The sequence below is a fragment of the Calidris pugnax genome, unplaced genomic scaffold (genome assembly GCF_001431845.1).
Source record: "Calidris pugnax isolate Ruff unplaced genomic scaffold, ASM143184v1 scaffold63, whole genome shotgun sequence".
Classification (NCBI taxonomy): domain Eukaryota; kingdom Metazoa; phylum Chordata; class Aves; order Charadriiformes; family Scolopacidae; genus Calidris; species Calidris pugnax.
Genome location: NW_015090852.1, coordinates 2,886,261 through 2,899,045, shown reverse-complemented (window position 1 = coordinate 2,899,045; position 12,785 = coordinate 2,886,261). Strand labels below are relative to the sequence as shown.

At 51.7% G+C, this 12,785-nt stretch overlaps 1 long non-coding RNA gene across 1 annotated transcript in view; it reads right to left on the bottom strand.

Annotated features, from left to right (window-relative positions):
• Positions 1 to 6,420: 6,420 nt before the first annotated feature.
• LOC106888875 overlaps positions 6,421 to 12,785 on the bottom strand; it is a 35,575-nt gene continuing 29,210 nt past the window's right edge. Inside the window, exon 4 of the long non-coding RNA XR_001412214.1 lies at positions 6,421 to 6,542. This is a non-coding gene — a long non-coding RNA (uncharacterized LOC106888875). The remainder of the gene's footprint in view (positions 6,543 to 12,785) is intronic.

Sequence of the window (12,785 nt, the reverse complement as noted above, 5' to 3'; positions counted from 1 at the left end):
AAGGAAGGAGAGGGAGGGAAAGGGTCAGGCATCATTTATTCTAAATATTTGAACTTTGAGCATGCCAAGGGGTATGCCCCCCCCCCCTTCTGATACACGCGTGTGCCTGAAACTGCCGGGGTGCTGGATGCGCTGCAGGCTCCCTCATCTCCAACACACTCTCCTCCCACCCCACGCAGCACCAGCAAAACACATCCAAGGGCTTTCAGCCCTGCTGGATTTTCCACCCTCCCTTCCACGCTGGTGCTATTTTGCAGCAGGGACACTCACTGCAGGTGTTGGCCCTGTCCCCAGAGGTGTCCACGCTAGGGACCCCATTGTCTATCTCCCACCCTGGGCTGGGAAATGACGGGGTTGCGAGGCACTGACTCTGCCCCCCAGGTTCTGCAGCATCTCTCAGCTGCTGCCTGTGTTCATGGGGAGGCTGAGGGTATTGCACGAGACACAGGGTTTAGAGGTGGTGGCCATGTGAGTTTGGAGGTGGCATCTGACAAGGGTATGGCCAGGGGACATTGCAGACCCTGGCACAGGAAGGTGCTGGAGCAGGTGCTACTCTCACCCACACCTGAGGGCAGCAGTGGTGGGAGACCCCTGTTACTGCCCTCACTGGGGGTCTGATCACCTCCTGGAATCCCCCCTTGCCCTGCAAGCACCTGTTTAGTCAGTGTTTCCCAAGCAGGGACACAGCACACAGGGACTTGCTTTGTCGCCGTCACAGCCACCCTCCCCAGCACCTTGTCACGAGATGTGACAAGCCAGGCCCAGCTTTCATAGAATCATAGAATTGCCCAGGCCTGAAGGGACCTCCAAAAGTCATCTAGTCCGACCTCCCCGCAGTCAGCAGGGACACCCCCAACTAGACCAGGTTGCCCAGGGCCTCGTTGAGCCTCTCCTTGAATATCTCCAGGGAAGGGGCCTCAACCACCTCCCTGGGCAACCTGTTCCAGTGCTCCACCACCCTCACAGTGAAGAACCCTCTGCTAATCTCCAGTCTAAATCTGTCCCCCTCCAGCTTGAAGCCATTGCCCCTCGTCCTGTCACTGCAGGCCTTTCTAAACAGGTTCTCCCCAGCCTTACTGTAGGCTCCCTTCAGGTACTGGAAAGCTGCTATTAGGTCTCCCCTTTCCCTCCAAGGGAGCTCGCAGGAGGGCTGAGCAGAAAAGAAAGATGCCAGGGACAAGCCACAGACTTTGTAAAGAGCCCCCTGCACCTGCACACGCTCAACTCCCAGATGCTTTTAAACCAGAGCAACCTAAAACACCCATCTTTGCTTTTCAAACCTGCCTAGCAGTGGTATTTCTGGTTGCGTTTCTTGGAAGAACAGCCCAGACCTCCAGAGCTGAGGCCAGGCTGGGAGAGGCAATGCCCTCCTCAGGACAGACAAATTCTTGCAGCGTTCTCTTGAGCCAGGCAGCTGCTCAGACTGGCAGAGCAGCACAGCAAAGCTTGGCAGGGACACAGCACTCGTTAAATGCATTGCCTCCGAGTGCTCCAGAGAAAACTGGGTCAAGATTTCCCAAAGACAGGAGCTCGATGCTCGCCTCCCTGTCGCAGCAAGCTCCGTCCTGGCAGAGCAGGAGGTGAGCAGGGACAGTGGGGACTCTGCCCTCGGAGAAGCTGGGCACGATGGAGCAGTCAGAGAGGGGATGCGACCTCCTCCTCCTCCTCCTCTCTGCAGCCAGAGGTGCTCCAAGGATGGCTGGTGCTTCCAGGAGCACTACCTACCCAGCAATTCCCACCAACACACACACCTCTGAAAAAAGCAGGCTGAGTCACTATCTGAGCATCACCTGGAAGATTTGCTCCGTTCCTTGCTCTGTTCCAAGCACCTTTTGGGACCCAGTGAAGTTCTGCATCACTGCACACTGTCCCGGTCAGAAGGACAACAGTGTAAACAAGTGTTGAGGTGCTTACCATCACAGAAAAAGAACCTCAGAGGAGTAGTTTTGATACGCTGAATTATGGGCCCCCGAAAAAGGCATCTCGCACAGCCCTGCTCAGCCCCTAAACCCCCCCAGCTCCATGGCTGCAGAGCAATTTGGGAAGCTCCTGCCTTTGCAGTTCCCCTGAGCGTCTTCTTTGCTGTGCAAGTGGGAGCAACACGGGTTTGACACAGCCTGACAGCAGACAGCAACTCCTTACATCCCTCAGCATGGGCCACGAGCTGCTCCCTGCATCACTGCCCAGCTGCTCACAGAAGGATCCAGCCCTGTCACCCCAGAAGGGCTGCAGGAGCAGGAGGGATGAACACGCTCCCTCCTGCACAGCTCTGCAGCCCAGCACACCCTGTAACCCCTTTTGCCAATATATATATTTTTTTTTAATTAAAAAGAAACCCATTAGGAAACTCAGGCCCTGTGCTCAGGCATAATCTCTGCTCTCTCACTCTGGGTGGTGCCACCCACCCCATTTCTTCAGGATTGTAGCAGTTGGCAGTCACCTGTCACAAGACAGGGCTATGGGGTATCGGGCAAAGAATCTGCCATCCTAAAAATGCTTCTGCAGCTTGTCTTCTTTTTCATTTTCCTCCCCTCCCAGCCCCCACCCCAGCCACTTAGTTTTGCCAGTATCCCAAGACATCTTTAAATTCTCACAAGAAAGAAATTGCCACTACCAAATCCCTGACCAGGATGCCAAGATCTCATTCCCGAGTGCACGTGTTTGGGGAAAAACTCTATTTTAAAAAAGTTCCTTTCCTGCAAAGCTTAAAGACCTTCAGAGGAATTAGAGAGAGAGCTCCACCCTAGGCCTTACTGTTGAAAAGCTGGTTTTGGAGCTAATTTGGGAAAGGCCTGACTCACTCTTCTAAAATGCCCAGGACTCATCTTCCTGCTGATGCTGCAGGAGCAGAAGAGATGCCAGCCAGCTCCTGTTATCACCTCTGTGGGACTGGCTTGCGATTAAAGACATCTAAGTTGCAAAGCACGGAGGGAACAACATATGGACAGGAGCAAGGGACTGCTTTTCCAGCCTCTCTTTTTCAGACCGTAACTGCATTTGCAAGAGGATCCCAGAGCCGCAGTGCAGTTCTTATTCAGTGCTATTAAACTTCATTAACTGATATATCGTTTCATGTTGACTCAACGACTCTTAAACCCTCTTCCAAGGGACTTCCTTGAACATGCTGTAAATTGCCAGTAACTGCCTTCCACTGGGAGCAAAAGGCTCCAGCCCCAATATGGTCCCACTCCCCCGCCCCAGGATGGAGCAGCACAGCAGGCAGTGATGCTCCCCACACTCAGGAGCCGGAGAACTCCTGTACCTATCCTCCTGCAAACCAGGGAAGGCAACCAGAGGGGCAGGGACTGCAAAAAAGCTGCTCTCCTGACTTTGCTCCAAAATGCGGAAGAAACCTCCCCAGCAAGTTCTAGATCTTCAGCAGAGAAAAAACTCAAAAAAAAAAAATTCCTCTCCCAGTGATCAAAGCGCTTCTTTGCCACAGAATTGACAGCTCTGCTTCCAGCTGAACGCTTTCAAGGTTCACATTGTCTTATGTAAACTATAATCCAAAATGATCTCAAATACAAAAAAAGCCCTCAAAATTCAAGCTTTTGGATCTAAAAACCAAACGGGTCATTTTGGCAGTGTATGGTTCTGATTTTTAGTGTTTCTTCCACCACCCCCCACCCCAAATTCAAATACTAGCAAGACCGACCTCCTTTCATAGAGCTCTTTGACTTTGATGCTGTGGCATACACAGATGGAATATATTTCTGCATATTCCAAGACACTCTGGGATAGCTTCACTCATGTAATTATTCAGATAAGCTAACCTGAAAGCGAGAGCGTGAGCTGCTCGTTTGCCAAGTTTGAGCAACTTTGCTTTCAAAGCATCAGTAGGCGTTTCCCCCATCGCAGGTGACAGCTGCCAGGCTGTGGTCCCCAAGCTGTCCCCACTGGGCAGTGGGAGCCCTGAGGGAGGCGAGGAAGGGTGGGAACAGCTCATAACCCAGGGCTTGGTCCCCCAGCTTCAGCCTTTTCAATTTGGGGAGGAACAGCACACGCATGGAGGGATGCTGAGATACAGCATTGGCAAGAGGGCTGGATGCCTTCATGACTAAGCTTGCATTGAATGTAGTAGCAAGACAGAGCTATGGGTTTGACATCAGTGGGTGAGGCAGATGAGAGGATAATCTCTGCTATGGGGTCTCCTCCACAATTGCAAACCTGGCCATCAACACAGCCTGGACAGCAGTGACTGCCCACGGGGCACCTTGGCACCTCCCCTGCAAACCAAAGTGCTCGTTTGCCCCCCCATCCTTTAAAACCAAGTGCACTTTAGGAGCAATTTCTAAATGACTGTGAGGTCGCGAGGGGATGGCTTTACTTTTAACAGCAAGGCAGGACCAGAGCAGCATCAGGCAGGATAATAGCAGGGCTGTATGAGTGGCAGGTGGGCCACCGTGCCGTCCATTTACTGCTCGCCTCAGCCAAGCGCCGGGTGCAATTATCTCAGGCCACCGTATCATCATAAAGCGCCTTTCTGCTGAAATTATAACGTGTCGCCTTTAATTACGCTAATTGTTAATAGGGATTCTAATTTTGGGTTCATTTTTCACTGTTAAAAAAATAATAGGCGAGGCAGCCCAGGCTTTTCTGCCTTCCCTGGGATTTCTCCCGCCAGCACTAATTGAAACGTCCCCCCGATCTGCGCCGCTCCGTGCTGACAGTGGTTTTGCCCCTTGTCATAAAATCAATGGTCTTCCCCTGCCCACCCCATGCCGGCTCCTCTCCGGCTGCCGGGGCTCCTTTTCCCACTTGCCGGCTCCCTCGGATCATCAGGGTTAAATGATCTTTTCATACCACCCGGCCGGACTGTCAGGAGGCATTGAGTGACTTTTGAAAATGAACCATGTTAAGTGGACTTGATGGGGGTTACAACCGCCATTATTGCTATCACCACCGTGATAAAATGGAGCCGTAATGACGGGGGAAGGTACTTATCACTGTCTTTTGTAGATCACTTAAGATGGTTTGGGTCTGAAGCTTCTCGCCGGAGATAAATGGAACGTACCAAAGACAAATGGCACCAGGACGGAGCTTCCTGCCACACAGGGGGACAAGAGACAGGAGCGACCCAGCTGCGGTGGCCACGTAAAACAATTAAACTCCCAAACCACACATTGCTTTTACCTACAGGAGCCATCAGAGGAGGAGCCCAAAGCTACCTGGGCAACAAGGTTTGCCCAGGCAGCTGCTGGCAGCTGGGTGCAGAGTATCAGAGTGGGAAATCATAGAATCATAGAATTGCCCAGGCCAGAAGGGACCTCCAAAGGTCATCTAGTCCGACCTCCCCACAGTCAGCAGGGACACCCCCAACTAGACCAGGTTGCCCAGGGCCTCGTCGAGCCTCTCCTTGAATATCTCCAGGGATGGGGCCTCAACCACCTCCCTGGGCAACCTGTTCCAGTGCTCCACCACCCTCACAGTGAAGAAAGAAATGGGAAATCAGTTCTTTGCCTTGCAGCCTGTCTGAAGGAATCAATAGCAACGCTACCCAAGAGCTGGTCCGGGAAACCAAAAGAGAGCCCTCCTGGCTCTCTGCTTCCCCAGTCCCTGACCAAGCTGTGGTGGGACACCAAGGAGCCCTTCCCTTCTCTCCACTGGGTTCCTTTCCATCCACTCTGGCCCAGGCTGGATGAGGAGCAACACCACACCTGGGGTAAGCATCCAGCCCCTGCAGCGTCCTCCATCCTTTCTCTTACCCCTACCCCCCAGAACAGGGGTGATTCCTGCTTCAGCAGAAGGAGCACAAGCAAAGCACATGCCCATCTACTTCAGCGCTCAGCTGGATCTACAGCACTGGACCATCAAAAAAAACATTTGTGCATCACAAAGTGAGATGTTAAAGGATTTCTCATGTGGCATTGCTAGAGAGAGAGAGATGTAATAGGAGAAAACCCTTTGTATGTTTATTGCTGTTGATCCTATCAGACAAAGCCAAACCTGAGCTGCCCAAGCTGCAGCCACAGTCTGCCCAGCACAGGCAGAGGAACAAGCTCCTGCCTACAGGAGCAGGGGAAAAGCCAGCAGGAGCCCACAGAGGAGCAGAGCACATCACAGGATAACAGAGAGCTCAAAGGGGGTCTCAAACCACCAGCAAAAGCAATGGAAAGTAGCCCCTAGCAGTCCAGCCCAGTTCAGCCCCAGTGGAGCAGTGCCAGCATCGAGGGCTCACACCCTGCTCACAGCCAGAAAAACCCAAATGGTACCAAACTCGCTGCCACATTTGAGCCGGGAGTCCAACAGTTTAAAACAGAAAAGGAAAATAGCATATGCTGGGAAAACACTAGATGAATAATGGGCAGTACCACCACACTGGAGCAACAAGAACCAGGGCAACATGCCCAAAACACACACTCCCCACCCCCCAAGCCACGCAGCAACCCCCCAGTCCCCACAGTTTTCCACTCACAGTTTGTGATCCACAAGCAGGAGAATCATTCCTGTGGGGGCTGATGGTTCTGCTACCCTCAGGTCTCCAGCGCTGTGTGGATGAGGGTCCCAGAACACTGGGCACCCCCAGGACACCCCCTAGTACCCTGAAAAAGAGGAGAAGGAGCCACTGAGAACTCCTTATATCACCTACTCGTCTTCCTCCCAACCACACCAAGCTGAGCTGTGTTATTTCATTATCACTTAAATGAGGTACAGGTGATACTCTGACCTCCCTGGCCACCTGGCAGCCCAGGTTGCTTTCTCCCTGCCCTGAAAGCATAGGATAAGACACCACCAAGGCCAGGCCACTCCAAAAGCACCAGCTCCAGCAAAAGCCCTGGGAAGGGAAAGGAGAGGATGGTGGGAGAGACAGGGATGCAGAAAAACACAGCAGCTCCTACATGAGTGGGCAGAGCAGATCCCTCCCAAGCCACCCTGCTCCCCACTACCATCAGCATTTTGTGAAAGTGGTTTCATCTGCAAAGAGACAAGATGTAAAAAAGAGCCCCTCTGCAAAGTGGCTGAGCCCGCAGGAGGAACCTTCAGGCAGGGAGAGGGGAGAGAATGGCTGAGGAGAGATAAATAAAAGGAAGAATCTGTCTGGGAAAGTTGGGAAGGGGAAAGAGCTGAAGCAAAAGACACTTTCTGGGAGTTGCAAGAACGCCATCGACTCAAGTCTCGTCACGAAGGACATGTCAGCTCCGTTTGGGCAGGAGACTGAGATGCCGGTCCTGGGGTACCTGTTTTCTCCAGCCCCCCGCTGGCCCCCCTTTCCTTGTCATGGCAATGGTAGCACCGCTGGCAATATTGACAGCCAGAGGGATTGCTCATTTCCCACAGCCCCACAAGGTAAATTAAAAAAAGGAAAAGTCAAAGCTATCTCTGGCTGCTCGCACTCGGGGAGTCTCAACTCAATACATCTTGGTTACTCAGAAAAGATGCTTATTAATAAGCCAGAAAGGCAAAGTTAGTTCTGCAGGCTGTGGGGTCACCAGTTAGGTGATCTCTTACTTCGTGGGGTTGGGTGCCTGGACAAAAACAGAGGCTCCAGTTAAGGCTGATTCTGCAACTCTTGCTCACATCAGTATTTTGTCTTGGCACGTGTAAAGCTGTTGAGATAAACCAGTATTTGCTTCATCCAATTATGTGATACCAATTGCACGAACACTGTCTCCCAAGCTAGAGCAAATATGGCAAAAATTTAGGTTTAGCTGCAAACCAGGCATGAGAAAAGCTGCAGTCAAAAAGCATGGAAAGTCTATGAAATTATATCCACCACAAAACTCTGTTTCCAGACTGACTTCAAGGCAGAAAAGCCTGCACAAGTCATACTGGTGGCCATGTGCCTTTTCTTCAAGCAAGGATTTCCTGCTGTTTTCTAACCTCAAGGCAAAAGAGAAAACATCCGTCCTTTCACCAACTTTGTTTCTGTTCCAGATGAAGAGCCGATCCTCCTCTTTTTCTTTTTTTTTTTTGGTGTCTCAATGTCACAAGATGGTCTCTGAAGCACTGCCTTCCACCGGCGCTGGTGGGACACAGCTCGTCTGGGGACAACCAGATACCACCTCGCCAGGGCTCTGCAGGAAAAGCTCGGCTGGAAACTGGCTGCAAATACTGGATCGTTCAGTTTTGCTCTGAGGCATGGACCAAATACGTGGTTTGGCAAACAAAAAAAGCTGTGAAGACAGAAGAGGGCTTTTGCCTTTGAGCCTGCATTTGGATGTCCCACGCTGGTTGTCAAACTGTCTTGGTGTGATGAGCCTGCTGAAAATGTTTGCTACAAGAAACATTGTTTGCATTAAAACTCACCAAAAAAATGGGGTTTCCCAAATGTTGATGTGGTTTCCCCATTCCATCAAACCCCAACTAGGAAAGTTCCCCAAGCCCCCAGCCCCAGTCACCCAAACACATTAGCTACATTTAGCTGTAGAAACACTCCGCTTTCCCCTTTCTTTCACTCTCCACAACCCCAGAAAGGAGGAAAAAAGCCCTCAGGGAACCAAACTGGATTTCAAGGTTTGCCTCCTCCTAGTGAACTGGTTGAAGGTGAGTAGAAAGCAGGCTGAGAAAGCTATAGGGTTATGCACAAGAAAGGAGGAGCCACTGCAGCCACCACGAGTTGCAAACAGCCTCCTGGAGAACTAGCTAGGACCTGCACAGCCCCTTTGCAGACCAGGCTGGGCAGGTATCATGAGGTAGAAGTTGAACCGTAAGCATGCAGCCCAATACACAGACCCTTCTGTGCCTCCAGAGACCCTTTAAATGATAGAAATGGTTGTCCCAGAAGGTTTAAATCTCATGCTACTGAGCAGCAGCCCCTGAAGACCTGAAAGAGCTGGTGGGTATCATGCCATGAGGGCTGGACCACCATATTATGGCCTCAATGGACCTCTGCTAGGTGGCCTTTCACTAAACCCATAACCTTTGTGCAGCATTGAGTATCCAGCAGCAACAGCATCTCCACCTCTCTGGGACCACGAGAAGCTAATTTCTGCAATGATCTCCTTCTGCAAGGGACTTTTACAGCTCTCACAGAAACATGCCTCTGGCCCACCTGACATCTTCCTCCCAGAGTTTTGCTTATTTTCCCTCTGCTGCCCAAAACCCCGCAGTAGAGCGAAACGCATCCAAACGGCTGAGGCTGTGATTTTCATGACACCGCTGCCTGGCTCATTTCTCTGCTGTCCTCTCAGTTTTGTGAAGGTTAAAGGCATCATTCCTTGGCGACTGTCAGACTGTTATCTGGGCTGGAACCGGCTACCCGAGCTCCACGAGGAATATTTTATGCAGATTCTCCACTGCACCTCGGATGGCTCATCAGTAACCAACCTGCGGCTGGTGCCACTTGGCTTTATTTCCTCCGAGCCCACCTTTTGCATCCTCGCTGCTTCCCTTCATCCCAGCCTCACCCCTTTTACAGGTGTAAAAAAAGTGGATTTCTACATGCATAAAACGTAAGGACTTTTCACTGGGCTGATGCAAGGGAGGGGAGGAAAGGCTGCTCTGTGCTGCTCTCAAGGGAGTTTTGGGGAAGGATTGGGGAGGGCTGGAATGGAGATAGGGGCTTTTTCCCTCTGGAAGACAGGAAGATCAGGAGACCCCGATTACTCTGCATCAGACTTTCAGTCCCAGCCCTCTCCACCCAAAAACCATTCCAGGACAGAGAAATCCCTGGCTTCCTGTGCCTTTTGCTTGGGAGCATGAAGAGAGCAGACAGGCAGCACTGGGCACCCAAACCAGTCTCCCTGCTGCCTTCTCCCAGCAGAGGGGTGCACGAAGAAGGGGAGGAGAGTCCAGCTTGCCCAGGCAGCTGCAATTCTGAGGCTGATTTTCACGCCCATGCCCCTGGCAAGCTAAATGACAGCCCGTTGCCATCCCAGCTGGCTGCCTGCTTTTTGGGTAGAGAATCGCCCAGGGTGGGAGCACAGCAGCCTGAGGAGCAGCTTGGCCAGGTGAGCCCAGGGTGGAGAAGGTGGAGGGCATGCACTCACCAGCATCCCCACCAGCCCACCTGAGCACCAGGGCAGAGCACACCGCTCAGGAGACTTTCCACTAAGCGCCGACTATAAATGTCATGGTTTCAGAGGGGGAAAGAAAACAGCTGGATTCGTCAGACAGCAGCATTGGCAGCTAAAAAAATACCATCTTTTAGTGTGCGAGCAGAGTATGGAGAGTGCGAGAATAAACAGGAGACCCTGTAGTAACATTTTTACAAGTCCCCTGGCTGACTGTTAGAGCCCTTTAACTAGAACATGACTGAGCATCCCCGTTTCGGGATCTCAGCAGCACGCCCAGCTCCTCCAGGGATCACCAGGCTTCAACGGCAGATGGATCCAGGCAACGAAGCTCACGACTGGATGGAAAGTCAGGAGGATTTGCTTTTGGACCCATCCCCACATCTAGTTTTAAACTGCGCTGGCATGAGAGGCTGTGCTCCTTTGGCCATGCTTCCCCGCAACCGTAAATCCAATTTTACGGCACCCAGTCCAAGCCTGGAAACAATGCGAAGCGCTGAACAGATATAAGCTCTTTCTGCTGCTTCACAAGATCTCCAAAGGGGCCAGGAAGACTTTCTGCTGAATCAGGTATTGTTTTGTGCTCCTGCCACTGGCAGGGAGCCAGATGCAGACCATATTGTACGAGCTGGGTAATTTGGCAAAAACGCGATCATGTGCTCACCCCTGATTCAGACCCAATTCCTCCCATGGGGTGACCGGGTAATGCGCAGATCTGGTATTAATTAACGGGAAACCACAGCCCTAGGCAGTGATCTGTCATCCTCTTTTGGATGCAGCTCATGTCTGCTAACGGCTTCCCCACCCTGCTCTCCCCCCTGGCCTGCCGGCAGGTACCACCTCAGCTCTGGGGAACCCCCAACTCTCCTTAATCAGACTGAAGACCCAGCTAACACAGTACCATGTCTCCAGGAGCTCCTGGGCATGCCTGCACCCCACAATGCCAGGGAAGGAGGGATTTGCTCATCTGGCCAGGAACAAGTTGGGGAGCAGCAGCGGCACCAAGCAGTGAGCTCTAGCCCAGGTCCCCATCCATGGCACAGCACCTCCAGCCGAGCCAGAGCTTGCTGATGGATCCAACAGCAGAGCCCAGGCAGTGCTGAATGCTTTGGGAAAAAAAAATATCTCCTGGGCTCCAACAGAAAAGGCAGCGCTGGTACCCAGCGTGCCAGAGATTAAGCAATTTTACTGAGTCAATTGTCTTTTTTCCAAGGACAAACACGTGTGATAGAAGATCTCCAGATCTGCTGGCACGCTGAGAGCTCTGGGCCATCAGGCCTTTCACTGTCTCAATTCATCTGTCAATAAAGCACCATGCCCATTAAGGCCGGAGAAATGGAAAGGGATGTTCGTGGTCCACCCAGCAAGGATTAAATGCCATGTTGCACAAACAATGGTCACTCAAGATTTCCCAGTAGAAGGGCTGAAACTCCTGACCACAACTCATGCTGCCCTCCTAACTGAAGCAGAAGGGAGAATAAACATCAGGGACATTATTTTGTACCAGAAATCCCTTGCAACAGGTGATGTGACTGGGATAGGATCTTGTTCAAATCACGTGGTGCTGAAACAAAGACTGAATTCCCTCAGATGCATGGTGAAGACAAGAGGTGTCCGCTTGGTGGAGGTCAACCAGTGATGTTCAGCTTTGTCCCCAGACTTTCACAGCACGTCTAGACTTATCTTAACCTTGGGCACCGATCAGGCAGCCAAGTTCAGCTTGCTGGGTTTGCCCAGAGTGCATCCCAACACTGATGGCCCCAGAATGTCACCGGTGTCTCCTCCAACCCTGTGCATTTGATAACAGCCAATGGGTGAAGTCAAGAAGAAAAGTAACCGCTTTCCATCCTGGCTGGTGGCTTGTCAGGGCTTGGTGGAAAGGCTGCAGGGGAAGTTGGGGGGTTGAGAGGGACCTTGTCTCTGCCCAGGATAGTCCCCAGAGAGCATCTCCTGCTGGGCTGTCCCCTTAACCTGAAGCATGAGCTGCCACAGGGTGATGGTGAAGATAAACCTTGGGGAAATTCAAAGAGAGAATGGGCTTTTTAAGGGGAAGAACATCTAGGGTTGTGATATATGAAGAAATACTTTTGGAAGGACAAAAACCCTCCCTGGGCTTATGTTATCCCCTCACAGCAGCCCAGGATGGATTTAGAAGAAGGAGGGATAAAGTGATAAATTATCCAAGAGATGTTCATTATGAAAGTTTGGTTTTGTTGTTCTTTTTTTTCTTTTTTTTTTTTTTTTTTTTTTTTTTGACAGCTTCCTCCAGGGCATATTCCTGGGACCTGCTGGAGAGGAGACACAGCAGAAGGAATAACTAACTCAGACCAGATCCTCACCATCGATGCCATCATTTGCCATAGCTGCCTTCACAGACCCCTGTGTAGCACCCCTGCCCAGTGTCTGTAATTAAAGGAGAGTGCAAATTGGAGGTCAGACCTCAGTCAAGCCCTGGGCATGAGGGCTTGCTTCCTCGATGGCTCAAAGCAAACGCTCATAGAATCACAGAATCATAGAATTGCCCAGGCCTGAAGGGACCTCCAAAGGTCATCTAGTCCGACCTCCCCGCAGTCAGCAGGGACACCCCCAACTAGACCAGGTTGCCCAGGGCCTCGTCGAGCCTCTCCTTGAATATCTCCAGGGATGGGGCCTCAACCACCTCCCTGGGCAACCTGTTCCAGTGCTCCACCACCCTCACAGTGAAGAACCCTCTCCTAATCTCCAATCTAAATCTGTTCCCCTCCAGCTTGAAGCCATTGCCCCTCGTCCTGTCACTGCAGGCCTTTCTAAACAGGCTCTCCCCAGCCTTCCTGTAGGCTCCCTTCAGGTACT